Source organism: Balearica regulorum, chromosome 1 (assembly GCF_011004875.1).
Source record: "Balearica regulorum gibbericeps isolate bBalReg1 chromosome 1, bBalReg1.pri, whole genome shotgun sequence".
NCBI classification, from domain to species: Eukaryota; Metazoa; Chordata; class Aves; order Gruiformes; family Gruidae; genus Balearica; species Balearica regulorum.
Genome location: NC_046184.1, coordinates 155,933,722 through 155,948,013, shown reverse-complemented (window position 1 = coordinate 155,948,013; position 14,292 = coordinate 155,933,722). Strand labels below are relative to the sequence as shown.

The following is a 14,292-nucleotide window of genomic DNA, read 5'->3' as shown; positions in this document are numbered from 1 at the left end:
CTTGATCTTTTATAAAGTTTAGTAAAATTTTCCTTCAAGTGAAATATTTGGTTTTGTAGTGTACATTGTCTCAGTAGCATCATTATGCCATCACGTAAGCCCTGAATGAACATCATTTAAGCAGGACCTCTTCTGGCTCTGTGATAGCTAACTGCATTCCCAAACCCTCCCTTGGCCATTGCAGCCTTACTGCAAATGAAAGAGTGAGGGAATCTTCACTGTGATTGACATCAAGAAGGGATCATCTCCCTGGGGCAGTGACTGCGGGTGACTCACTGTTATCCTTCCCTGCTGGGCTGCAAATATGTATAATAATAGAGCTCTGTGAGGGGAGAGGCTTTCTGGCAGCGTGTTACTTGTGTCACACCATGGGGGTTTCAGATTTTCTTGGGTAACCTTAGAGTAGTATCTCTGAACTGGCAAACCCTGGTGGAAACAGAATTATTCCAGTGAAGCGATTCCTTCATTTGGAAAAAAAAGTTAGAAGAATACAATGTGACTAAAGAAATTAAATATTTTGTATAATGATTTCCTTGAATAACAGTTGTAATGTGAAGCAGGTAACTTCTTGAAAATCTGTATTAAAGTCATACTGATTTCTTGTGAAGTCATGTAAGAACAGGAGCACATGAAACATCACAGAGTAGGCAAGTTCATTACACAGAACTTGGTTCTTGGCAGTCGTCTCAATTAAGGGGGTTTGTTGTTTCTGAGGATGCCATTTTAGAGATGTTTATTGCAATATGGCAACCTGCACGAGAAACGAAACCTTTCTGTGGCTTGGCTGCTGTAGCTACAGTTGGACTGCAGGTGGTAAAAAGGTGATGAAGCATTTTTCCTGTAACGATTTTGGTTTTGTAATAATACTAAATCATAGTAATTTCATAGCCCTGCTTTAGAATCAAAGATTAATTATCATTTTTGGTTTATTGTGATATATCCTAATGCATGTATCCTAAACAAGTAATGTATTATAATAGACCTAAAAATGTCCCTTAAAATTCAAATATTTCTGAACAATTTTTTGGAGCTTTTTGGTTTTGTTTGGTTTTGTTATTGTTTTTAATATTAGTTAATTGATGTGTAACATAGGAGATTTAACTGTTACTTTGTTCTTAGTTTAGAACTTGGAGTGGCAGAATTCTCATCTAACTTTAGGGGTCAATTCAGTCCCCTAAATAGCCGATGAGAAGAGACGGAGATCTGCTGAGGTCCTATCTTAGGAAATGTATAGTAGTGTAAATGGGAACCATTATCTCTGGCAGCTGCCTGTCTTTCTTTGGCCTGGGAGTGTGTGTGTATGTGTGTGTGTTGGTATCTACACAACTGCCTTGAGCAACATCTTCAGTTGAGGTTTGAATCCCTCTTCAAATGTACAGAAATCAGGAGACCAGTTTTAAAAGTGCAGATTTAAAAAAAAAAAAAAAAAGGCTGTTTTTTTTTGTTTGTTTGTTTTCTGGGGTTGATTTGTTTTGGTTTTTTTCCTGAATGCATAGAGTTTATTTTTTAAATGTTTCTTAGAAGCTTCATGGGATAGAAACTTTTCAAAATTAAATCTGAGGGGTGTAGTATCATCACAGACACTGGGAGCTAAATTTTTAAGAAAAAGGTATTAAATATCCCATGAATCATGAAAAAATTGTGAAGACTGTCTGTACTGGTAGGCAGAGACAGATTTTTGATTGACCTTGTAACTGTGACATGTTATTTTTGTCCTCATTGCTATCTTTCTTACTCATACTAGTAGTGTTCTCATTGCTAGTAGTAACGCATTATTGCAGACCTTATTAAGTTCAAGGGCAGCTGGACTTCTCTTTTTTTGTGACTGATTCTGCAAGAAAAGATCTCTTGTGAAAAAAAAAATAATAATGCCCTTTATGTGATAACGGTTTTGTTTGTTTCTTAGTTGATTGGGGAAATTTTTTTTCTTGGTCAAGCCTTGTGTCAAGCTTGGAAAGTATCTGTTTTGCAACCTTTAAAAGCTCAGTAGAGCTGTAATGTGGCAAGTTAAGAGTATTGAAGGTTTTTTGTCAGGCTTGCTGTATAAAAAATGTTGCTTCTTGTCCATTCACAACAGAATCTAAAGGGAATTAGGAAATAAATAAGTACATTAAATACATTTGCTGTATGGTATGCAAAACAGTTAAACCAACTAATATGCAGCTTGAAAGCCTGGCTGAAAAGGTTATTAAAACATCTCAAAAGTATTTTTGGACTTTAAAAGTATTGTAAGGAGATATTCAGTACTACTGCTGAGACATCATATCACTGTGTCTGAACTATATATTACACAATTAATTTATAATTTATGACATATCATTATTTTAAAGTGCACATCTTGGAAAACTTTAAAAACAAACCCAAAGAAATGCAGTAAAAGTTCACATCCAGTGTTGTCACCAGAGCTGAAGATCTGGTCTAGCTTAACTTCTACTCATAGGAAACGATGTGCAGGGAATAGAGCTTTATCTTGATGTCCGTACCAATACGGCTTTTTACGGTTTCCTTTACTCTTGTGGAAAGCTATGACACAAACTACCTGGCTGGGTCACTTTTGGCTCTCATTTTATGATCGGAACTGGCAGACAAAATGTCTAATGTCCTTGTTCTGGATCTATGCAACTTCAGCTGATGTCGAGTTTGTCATTGATTTCTTCCTGCAGTGGATGGTGCGTATGGGAGCCACAACTGTCCAGATCAGGAATGCCATGCTGCGCGATTTCACTTGAGTTGTACCTTGAGGAAGCCACCAAAGTTAGAACAGATGTGGGACTGCTCTGAGGGATTTTCCTCGCAATTTCCTATCTCCAGAGGAAAGGCTTTGTAAGAAAATTTTCACACAGGACCTATAATAAATCTTGTCCTGTAGATTTTACGAGGGCAAAGGGCAATCCAAGTCCAAATGTGGTATATCTCTGCCATTTTTTTCCCCCAAATAACCCTGATGATTGATGATTTGAATTATGAAAAGAGAGTTGGCAAGCAAAATAAAGTCAAACAACGTCATGGTTCTGTAAAAACATTTTTTAAAAAAGGGCCAAATTACTTTTCTTTGTATAGTCTTCCTGTCCTTACTCAGAAGAAAACATGGCTCTCACCAAGAAATATTTAGTAATTGGGAGGGAATATAAGACCGGAAGGCCCTTTTGTTATCCTTTTTTACAGTACTTTATGGAAAGTGTGAAGGGCTCGTTTGGTAGTGGTTGTGCTACGCTAATTTTTGTTTATATCTGGAGATGGAGGCAATACTGCTTATTTCTTTAATACTGCTATGGTTGTCTTTCTTGCTGTGCTAACCTTTATATCTTTATTCCCTTATGGCACTGTATGTGGAACATGAAATTCATGACTTAAGATGCTTCCATATCCTCTTTTTGCCATTGCACTCAGAAACAAGTAAAATTAATGGTTTTTACCCTTTCATATTTAATTTTCTTGTAGATTTACATTGGCAGAATTTTGCAGCGGGTTTCTTTACTTCCAGGGTTGAAATTTGCTGTTCCCCTGAATTAAAATGAAATTGTTTTTCTTCATCTGTTTGCAGAAAACAAGTAAAGAGGGGGATGCTAAATATGAACATAGACAATTTCCACTCTTATTTATTAACCTTAAGACATGAGTGCATGGCCTGCTTTACATAGTAATGGAGTTAATTAAGGATTTGGCTATTAAATGTAAATAATTTCTTCCCATTAGGTGTCTGTAATTTCCTTTCATTTGTACAGTCTCTGCAGCATTGTAAACAAGTGAAAAGGAAGGGAAAAAAAGAGCTTTTGAAATAATATCCTACTTTTGTAGACCATAATTCTTCTCAAAGAATTTTAAAAATAAACACATTTTCAGCTGCAAGGAGTGTGCATCAGAGCTGAAGAGCTACATAAATATAGTTTTAAACCACCTTTCCACTCTTATTGAGTAGAAATAATGAAATTGTTCTGTGCAAGCCAGTTCCTTAGGAGAAGGCTGCAGAATAAGGAGCTGCACGACCCCAGCCCCTGCACTGCTGTGGTGCAATAGACTGGCAGCGTCAGAAGCATTTCGCACCACCACAAATCTTGTGCAGCAAGGACCTGCTCAGGAGCCACTAGGTCATATTTAGGGCACCTTTACCGCTGCCTTTTTCTGGGAAGATGTTCGGTCTCAACCATTTGGAGCACTGTGGTTGCTTCATTAGTGACAGCTGTGTAGCTGCTTGGTCAGCAGCGTGCATCAATGTCCGATGGAAGTGAAGAATGCCGTTTCCAGCTGAAGCTGGGAAATGTCAATCCTCTGGCCATGGTGGTGTGGAAGCTGCCCTGCCACTGGACCCTGGGGATAGCAGTACAGTGGAGGCCAGCACTGCTTTTTATTTTCTGTTTGATAAGGATGCTATGGAAGAGTCACCAGTGCTCAGGAAATCAGTCTGAAAACAAGGAGTAGTCTTACCATGGGACAGTCTGGTGGGCCGCACCATTCTGAATCAGAAAGATGAGTGCTACTAACGCCTTGCCTTTCCTGCGGCACAGAAATTAAATAAAATGTATGTATTTATTTGCTTCTGTGCTGTGCTTATGTCCAATAATATGTGCTATTGTCCAAGTCGTAGCATAGCCTGGTGCTACCTGATGTATGATATTTAAGAAAAGCCTACTTTGAGTTGCTATCTGTATATTTCTCTTAAGTAGAAGCTCTTTTTGATTTTTTTTTTTCCTCCAGTAGTATATTTTCACTGTGCATTTCAAACAGCGGTGAACAATAGCTCTGATTACTCCACACAGGCTGTGTCCCTTCAGAATGTATTATCTCAACAGGGACCCAGAGTGAAAAGAAAGCTATTTCCTTGCTTTCTAGCAATAAGTCAATGGACTCTTAAGAGGACAAGCTTTGCCACAGATGCAATTCTTAGGCTATGAGCAAGCAGAAGATAAAAGAGATCAAAAGCTTCAAATTCTGGTGAGGGGGGAACAAACTGCTGTTAGCGAGGGGCCAAAAGCTATAGCAACACAACTATTCTCTAAGAAGGGAAAACTTAAAAGGAACTTTTAAAATGTATATCAAACAAAATCTAGTGTATGTTTTCCGTGGACAAAGGAGCATATGCAGGCTCACCACTTTCTATCTCTCAGTGAAAGGTAAACAAAAATCTTGTTTGATTGGTCTCTTTTGTATTCGCCTAGTTACACAGAGGACAGTGGGGGAAGGAGCAGCTTAGAAGCTGGAAGGACTGTGCTCAGCAAAACTGTTTTTATTGTTCAGGGAGCTGAGTTTTAACTGCTGGGTTGAATTAGTATATAAAATATAGCTTTGCAACAACTTATGTTTTATTAGAGAATTATATTTCATTTGATCACAGTTCTCTTTTTAAGGATTCACAACTTCAGCTGACCTAAACAGCAACTGAAGCTGAGGGAGACCACTAAATTATCCCTGGTACTAAAGCAGCATTCAAGCTGTCATTTGAAGTATCTCATATTTCTTTCTTGCTGTACATAAAAGCATTTACTGCAGAGGACTTTGAGGTTTGTTACATTAACAAACACATTAAGTTCTGAAGATGAAATCTATCTTCCTAAGAACGTAAAAGTAATTATGTAATTCATTTACATTTAGATATGCAATCATATATAATTTGTGAGTCCTTATAGGCTTCTGTGCCGTTTGTACAAAAGCAGGTTGTGGTTACATACACCCAGGAGGTGCAGTTCTCATCAGTGGAATATATGCTGGAATTCAGAGATACCACTTCTCACACTGTTCTTATAGGCAGCATTAGGAATAAAATCTTTTAGCGCAACAATGACGCAGAAGACTTATACGGTTGCAACATTTTGTTCTCCCAAATTTTAGTTACAGTCTTGTTTTCTCTGGGAGCAGTGTTGCCAGGTCATTTTCCATTCTGTATGAGGAAACGATGGAAATTACTGCGCCTCTGAGGTCCTAAATTTGGAGGGAAAATTCTTTTCAATTAATTGCCTTTTCCCATTGAGGGAAAGTGCTTCCCAGTTAATTGTAGAGTTTAGGCAATGGTAGTTGATTGTGGAGAGAGATTCAATTTTCAAGATAGATATATGGGAATGTTACCAGATGTTTCACAAGAACTTCTGCACGTTGTACACAGAGTGTGAGAGATCGTGAGCTGTAAAATATTGATTAGGACTCTAAACCCATTATACTTGTTTTTTTCCCCTCTCCATTTGAACTGAATTAGGGGATGCTGTAATTTTTGCACCCTTTTCCTCTTCCTAACATAAAATATTTTATAGCTATGTACTTCTGAAACACTCATAAAACCTAGGCACGTACAGATACACACATCGAGAGTCTGAATAGAATTTAGTAAATCCATGCAAGATTATTTTTTTCTCCCTCACATATACATGTGTTCATCTAACCCAGATTGCAGTATTATTTGAGACTGAGTATCTCTTTCACAGATCACTATATATTTTGTTGATTAGAGGTTCAGCATTAATAGAATGATGGAATGAGAATGACAAATCTCTAAATAGTGTTTTGGTTTGTTTTGTTTTTCTTCACTCCACTCAAATGGCACTGGACAAATTAGACTGCCGCTTGAGGTCCTTTTTTGTTACTTCAGATTTGGCATACTTCACTTTGTACTACCATAATCCCAAACTGTTCCTTAAGCCTTCATAAACATAGCCAGACCTTTTATAAATCCTTGACAAAGACTCTCATATCATTGACAGGGAAAGTGATCTTTTCCTCCTGTTCTGATATCTGTATGCCTTCTACAGTGGTAATCCCTTAATTTAATAAAGATAAAAATGCAATAGCTTGGTTAAGTAATACAGAACACATAACAACATTCCTAGTTTATCCTTCTGTTTGGCTTTATTGATCTAATTACAGATTAATTATCCACATGGGTGCACTGGTCTTCTATACACTATGTAGATCCATTTAAATCTGCATTCCTCTAAAATCTCTGCAGAAAAAAGTTGCTTATGAGTCAAATGTCTCTCTGGCATTCATGGTCCAGAAATTCTTAAATTCATTAATTACCTTGGCTGAACATCCTGTGTGGAGCAATTTCATTAGGTGATCAGCAAACAGCCCTTTATTAATCCCGCGTTAGTCAAATGAACTAACTTGGGAATCGGAGTCTTAGACTTTCCAACCCATATCTTAGGCTTCACAGTGTACATTACGCGGGACTGAGATGTTGGACCTGCAGTAGCCTTTACGAGGTTTCATATTACTTCAACATCATCTGGATAAATACAGACTGTGAAGCCTTCTGTACCTAGCAGTACAGGAGAAGGTCTGCTTTATTTTAATTTGCCTAAGATTTGTTTCAATCTCCTTTGTATTTTGGGCTCTCCCCATCCATTAATAATGAACAATTTGGTCACAACCCTACATTTCTCTATATCATGTCCTTTTCAAGTGTCTCACAAAAAGATCTTAATAATATCATTATGAGGCTTAATTTTTCTTTTAATTTTAGTCCATTTTCTTTTGCTTTAATAAGAAGAATGTGTCCTGTGGCTTTAATCAGGATTTAAGATGTTTTTATGTAGTACACAACATTCATCAGCCCTTTCTTTTGAGACTCTTCAGTACCTACTAACTTCCTACCTACTTTCAATACCTAGTTGCCCATTGTCAAATTGCCTTCAACTCAGTTTTTCCTCCTCATGTCATTTTGAGTCAAATTTGGCTAGGACAAAAAGCTACTGTATTAAAATTGTCATTTTGAAATAATGTTTGCCTTATTAATTTTTCATTCTTTTTGATGACAAAAAGAATTTACTTAAATTCTGACATACTTTTCTCAACTTTTTTGCCTCCATTTTGCTTTTGCAAGTGGTCACCGGAGTAAGTTATCCTCTGAGTAGCACTACATGTGGTTTTGGGGTATGGTACTGGAGATGATTAGTTGGAGCAGCACAAAACAGAACCAGGGACTGAAATAACAGTTAAGCAACATAGGTGATCAGGTCTAATGCCTGGGCTCCCTCCCTAGCTCTCCTTTATTTAGCACTATATGTTTACAAGTATGATGGATGTCTTTCTAGAAGATCTCTTACAGTTGAAGCAGAAGTTATGAATTTGCTGAAAAGATAGCTGTTAAGAAACTTTATAATAATTTATGCATGAAATCAGTCTAAATAAATGCTTCCTAGCTTTAATATGTGTGAGCATATGTGTAATGACTGAGTTGTCAGCAAAGCATTCTCAATAACAAGGACACTTTATATTTCTCTCTAAAAGATTATGATTCCTATATTTCACTGTTTTTTTTGACAACTTGGAGTAAAAAACTGTTCTGCCCTCTTCCATATAGCTATTGCATTAGTATTTTTGACTATGGGGTTATAGAATTGCATATGATTATCCTCAGTTTCTGTACACTTTCCTGCTGGGCTGTACTACCTCCTAGATGCATTCAGTTTTAACTGTTGTGGGGATACAGACTGCAGCTAAAGAAACAGGGATATTTGTCCTCTGTTTCCTCCAGTAGTTCAGTATTGCAGATGTTCTTCCTTTTCACGCTTTTTGTTCAAGTCTCCAATTCACTACTGTTTTCATCAGCTGTGTAGTTTGTTAGCCTATTCTATGTCTTATCTTTAATGTCCAAAGGCATTGTTTAACTTTTAGTACAGTTCCTGGGTTGTTACAATGCTACTGTTTGTATTTTCGAGGCTAGAGAGTTTCATATCTGTGGCTTAAATCATGTAATGACTTACACGTGCCTTTTATACAGTGGAAATTCTTGCAATTTTAGTGGGAACAGTCACAGGGTATTAATTTTATGGAGTGACAATATGTTGGTAAAAGTTTACCAATAAGCAGCATTTTTGATAATAAGACAATATATTTCTGGAGAGTTGTAGCTTCAAATACTAGAGGCACTTCTATCCTACTGTGTTGTTGTGGTTTTTTCCTTTATCTGCAGTTGTATACTTTCAATCCAATATACAAGTACTCCTCTGAGTGGCTATTGTTTTTGAAACACTGCAATGACCCTCTGATGAGATAGATGGATAGTAAGCCTAACCAGATGGAGAACACCACAGTTGTGCCACTGACTTCCAGGAGGGCCAGGACTGAGCCCCTGAACTTTAGTGGCTCAATGAAATGCTGCTGCATGCCTCTGCCCTTTGCCATTTATCAACTGCACATTCTCTAAAGTACTTACTGTCTTGTGCTGTGAAATATGTCAGTACCCGGGGTGTGGGTAAGTGGCCGATGTAGCTGTTGCCAAGAAAGCTGGAAGTCCCAATCCTTTCTCCTTAATCTTTTGTACCCCTGTGCCAATTTCTAGCCATATGGTTCCACCCCTTCCCTTGTGGCAGCTTTTGCAGTAAGACAATTCATCTTACTAGTCTGGCAGGAAACTAGTCAGGTTTTCTTCTGCTGTATTTTTCTGCCAGATTAGTAAAATGCATTGACTTGCCAAGGGATCTGATGACAGCTTATTTTCCATACTGACAACTGTCTGAGAAAAGAGCTCTGCAGACAAACTGTATACCATCTCTGAAGCAAGTTTTCCCACAGCCCAACTTCTCCCCAACAGCCCATGAGCTCAATTTTGGGGAACACATGCTGGGTGTAAGTAGAGGCAAAACACTGGTCTGCAAGATCCTTGGTTGGAGAGTGCTATTTTCCCACTGGAATTTCCCTTGTGGAGTGAAATCACTTACTTAGGGCAGTTAGATAATTAGAAAGAGAGGTCTCAGTCTTGATTTGAAGGTCAGCTCCGAGGGACACCTGTCGTGTCTTTCTTTAGTGCAGTTCTGTGCTGCTTAGAGCCAAAGACTGTAGGTGCTACAACACTATTCATTAATTTAGAGAATATCTTTGCAGGGTCTTTACAGAAGAGGCTTTTTGTGATGTTGCCCATCTTTCCTGGAAGAAACTGAGGCCTAATTTTAGAGTAGACATTGCTTGGAGGAAGAAAGAGTCCTGTCTACTGCTACTGAATGATCTCCAGATGGCTAAGGACATTGAGGATGTAGTTTGGGGGCTGGCAGCGAATGCCTGTTCTTCAGTGGTACCAAGAATAAGGACAACATTTGCTCCAGAAAAAAAAAAACAACAAACCAATAGGATTTTTAATTTTTTTTTTTTAAAGAATAACATATTTCATTTTATATTTGTCTTCTAATAGACACTCCCAGAGAACTGTGATTTTCTCTCATGAACTCAATTTTCTGTCCTTAACATATATATACGTGTGGTCTTATCCCTTATTCCCTCCAAAGAGCTCTGTTTCTGCATGCTGCTGCGATCTATTCGTATTGATCGTGTGGAGGGTCCTGCCAGGTACGGGGCATCTGTGTCCTTAGGCATGTGCATGAAAAATAATGGAGAAGGTACACTACATAGGACCATTCTCTTTGAGAGGTGTTTACGCAAGCTGAATTTGCTAGTGGGAGAAGACTGAGCCTGTAGGGTGTCTCCTTGCTGCCCTATCCTGTCTTGGCACATGAACAAATATGCCTTATGAATAAGGAGTCCAGACCATGGCCTAAGTTTCCTCCTTTTGTTGAGAAGTGCTGGCAGTTACCGATACAAGTCAGACAGGGGATTGCGTGTAGGTCACGGGCATGCCAGGTTTCTGGCAGACAGACGGTGGCATGGGGATGGGACCAGCCTAGGAAAATCTTGCTGGGTGAGAACTAGCGGGTAAGTATTGTCCCTCACCCAGGTACGCTCTGGTGATCTGAAGACACTCCAAGAGCCTGAAGTGGAAATAGTCTACTCCGTTGTAGTGCCATAACTGAGACCCTTCTCAGGGATAAATGTATCATGGAAATGGCCAAAGAGAATCAAAAGCATATTCCCAAAAGCTGAAATTTTCCAGCTTTGAAGGAAAGTGTTTCTTAGAAACTTTGACATGAGACATCTTGTAACACTCCACAGTGTGGACTGAGTGAAGGCTGTCCAGTGGGGAAGTTTCAGGCAACCACATTCCAGAGTTTCAGAATATTTCACCTGGCTGGTCACCAAACTGGCAGCCCAAATTTGATTCCTGGCAAATGACTCTTTTAACAGAAACACTTATTTTGCCTTTTGTGAGACTTTCCTAAATACTGAAAGTAGTATTCTGGTTTCCCAATCTTTGTGGAATCAAACCCCTTTAGAATAAAACTAAAAGAGATTTCATTTGAAGATAGTGTCATGAGTACCTTGAAACTTCAGATGAACACCTTGTCTCATGTCTTAGTTGTAGTCCAAAAAGATCGCCATTTCACATCAGAGTGAGACCGTTTTTCTAATTTCAGGTGACATCAGTTTTTGGAACAGAGCTAATTTATCCAGAAAAAAAAATGAGTTATTGTTTCACAGCAATACAGCCTTTATATTTTCTTTTGTTAATTTATCAGCAAAGCTCCCATTGTTTTTTTACTGATGATAAATTACACTTTTTTATGGAGTGCCGAGTCATGGTAATTTCCTTGTTCCAATTTCATTAACTTCCTGGTAGTATTGTCTGGAGCAACCAGATGCTGATGTGTAATCCAACTGTTTCCCTAGTATGTGGGAAGCAGTAAACTTTTTGTTTATCTCGTAAACAGTTCTGGCTATATATCTTTGGCTGTTTCTTTCCCATGGCCAGATTAAGATTGGCATAAACTGTATTCTCATTGGCACCATGTAGTGCCTAGAAACAGGGACAAAAACATTCTAGACTTATGTCATTAGTCTGGTTCACAGAAGTTAAAAATGTCTTTGTTTTGTTTTTAAATCTGGCTGGGTTATGTTGGTTTTGCTTATAATCTATACATGAACAGTCTCAGAGAAGCAGGAACTTTACAGTTGATCATAAAATTAAATATATTTTTCTAGAACCTTACCTAAAATCTTCTGCAAAAGGGGAATATTAGCATTTAAAACTGATGGAAAAATATTGAATGAGGTAGAGCGGAAGGACATTTTCTTAATTCACGCAAAATATAGCAATTTCCAAGCCAAAAATAACAAGTTAATAATTCTAAGTGAGTGCTGTAAGAAAAAGTCATGCATTTTGCATCTCTTGCAAATATTTACTGTTAAAAAAGTGATTTTGCTAAGCATCAACCTGTATTTGGGTACATGTATGGATTTTGTATCAAATCTATACAGTACTATTTCAGATTAACACTTTTAGTTTTGAATATCTCTTTCAAAAAAAGTTTCATATGGATTTTTGGGCCAGTCTCGAAAGGGTTCGAAGTCTTGATTTGCTGTTTTTATTGGTGTAGCCAGTAATATCAGGGCCATAATCAATCACCTATGCATCACATTCGTAAATTGCTCGAATATTTTGGGATGAAATAGCTTTGTTTTCCTTAAGATTAGTTCAAAATACAGCATCATCTGACATTCTGTCTAAGCTATTCTGTCAAACCTGGATATTTTTAGCAACAGAAAATATGAGTAACTGTGAGCAGCTATTGCAATAAGATGTGTTTTCATTTTCTAAGTGTTGAAAGGGTTACATGAAAAGATGGCGGGGGGGGGGGGGAAGAAATGCATCGTTCCTGGTTTGGAATTTCTTTGCTTTATGTACTTGGAGACAGGTTTTATGAAAGACCATGCTGATAAAAGTTTGACATTGCCACTTTCATCAAGGTATCCTCACTTGAGCATTCTCGACCTGAGTTACAATTTGAAATATTTAATTTTTAATTTTTAGACTTTCTAATAATGATTTTTGGAAGTTAGATCAGAACAATTTGAATTTAAACTCCTGAGTTATATTTGCAGGACTGGTGTTATCTTACTCTGTGATTGTGGAGTGCCCCTTTGCTTTATTTTAACTGGCTCAGAAATAGGCACTCTAATCTTTGCTTATATGACCAGATTGAGATTGGCATTCAGGCTGATTTTTACAGACTGTGGCAGATTTATAGTGTTTCCTTTAGATGCAGCAAGATTGTGAAGTTGGCTGCAACTATATATAACTATGTATGCAATATAACCACTTACGGGTCTAGATTCGGTACTGAGGCATATATAAATTAGGCACTGAAGTTCTTCCATTTTGATGTCCAGATATGTGGTGGGCCAGAACTAGATACCTAGTATTCCCATACAATGTGCAGGGAGATCCAAGTGCCTTATGAAGATAACTGTGCTTATGCAGCAAGACTTCCATCACTGGCAACTAGGAAATGTAAGCAGGACCGAAGAGGGAGAATGGTCATCTGCATGAAAGGCCACCTCGGAGAATGTAAGTGGACTTTGGAGCTTGGGAGTTCTTCTTAATTAGTTGTTTAGACATAGCCTCTGAGAGTCTGCCTGGCTTTGCATAGGCCTTCCAGAACTGTGAATTAGAAAATAGTGAGTACAGTAATATATTTTGAAAACCTTTCTCCTCTATTATCTCTCTCTGGGCTGTAGGTAGGCACCTCCATCAACTCAGGATCTAGAGCTGAGAAGCCACTGCTAAGAGATATTGTCCACATATGACTTCTGGAAACAGCAGAAGATAATTTATACCATATTTTCTTAAATTTGTAGGTTTGCAATGACTTTTTATATTGTAGCCAGTACTATAAGATTCCTTGAAGACTCCCTGAAGTGGTGACTGAGCCGCAGAACTCCTTTGTCCCTCCCACCTGCTTTCACTTCCAGGATATAGACCCATCCTTCTTCGCTCTCTTTCTGATACTCTGAAATTCAGGATTTTTGATGCAAAATAGGCTGAGAAGCTTGAGTGTGCTCTTTCTTGCCCATATAAGTTTAATTGTCCTGACAGTTAGGTGGCAACTAAATGTGAAATTACTATTTTGTACGCAGGACTTTGCACTGGCCTATATTTTGCTTTAGATGACTGCATCCTTATTTGGACCTCACTCTTAGTTTTGTCTACAAAGTGCAGTAAATTGGCCTGCAGAAATACTGGAACTGGTTTCTCTGAAAGATAAGTTAGTCTGGCTGGAGTATCTCTATAACACAATTATATTAACTCTGCTAATTTGGATAGAGTATTTAGAGTTAGCTTTAGATGGAACTGAGCCATAAAGTGTAGAAGTATTCTGCTCTATCCAGAAATTTTGATATTGGAAGCAACTGCAGTTCTACTAGGGCAATTGCAAAACGGCTATTATTATGTAAGTTCAAAATTTATTGCTTGCAAAGCGGTTATTAGTTTGGTTCGTATACTGTCTGCCAGTACGGGCATAGCCAATGGAAGTTTTTACTATTGTTCTTGTTCCAACAATGAATAATAACCAAAGACATTGGATTTAAAGTTTTAATAATGTTTTGGGTTGAATTTTTCATTTAAAACATTTATTTATAGGTAAAAAATGCTTCTGTGTCTCATAAAAGTAGTAGTCATGAACACCAGAGTTA

General features: G+C 37.9%; 1 long non-coding RNA gene across 1 annotated transcript in view; it reads left to right on the top strand.

Moving 5' to 3' along the window:
* LOC142599508 (uncharacterized) overlaps positions 1 to 14,292 on the top strand; it is a 53,445-nt gene that overhangs the window by 16,037 nt on the left and 23,116 nt on the right. The window lies entirely within an intron of this gene.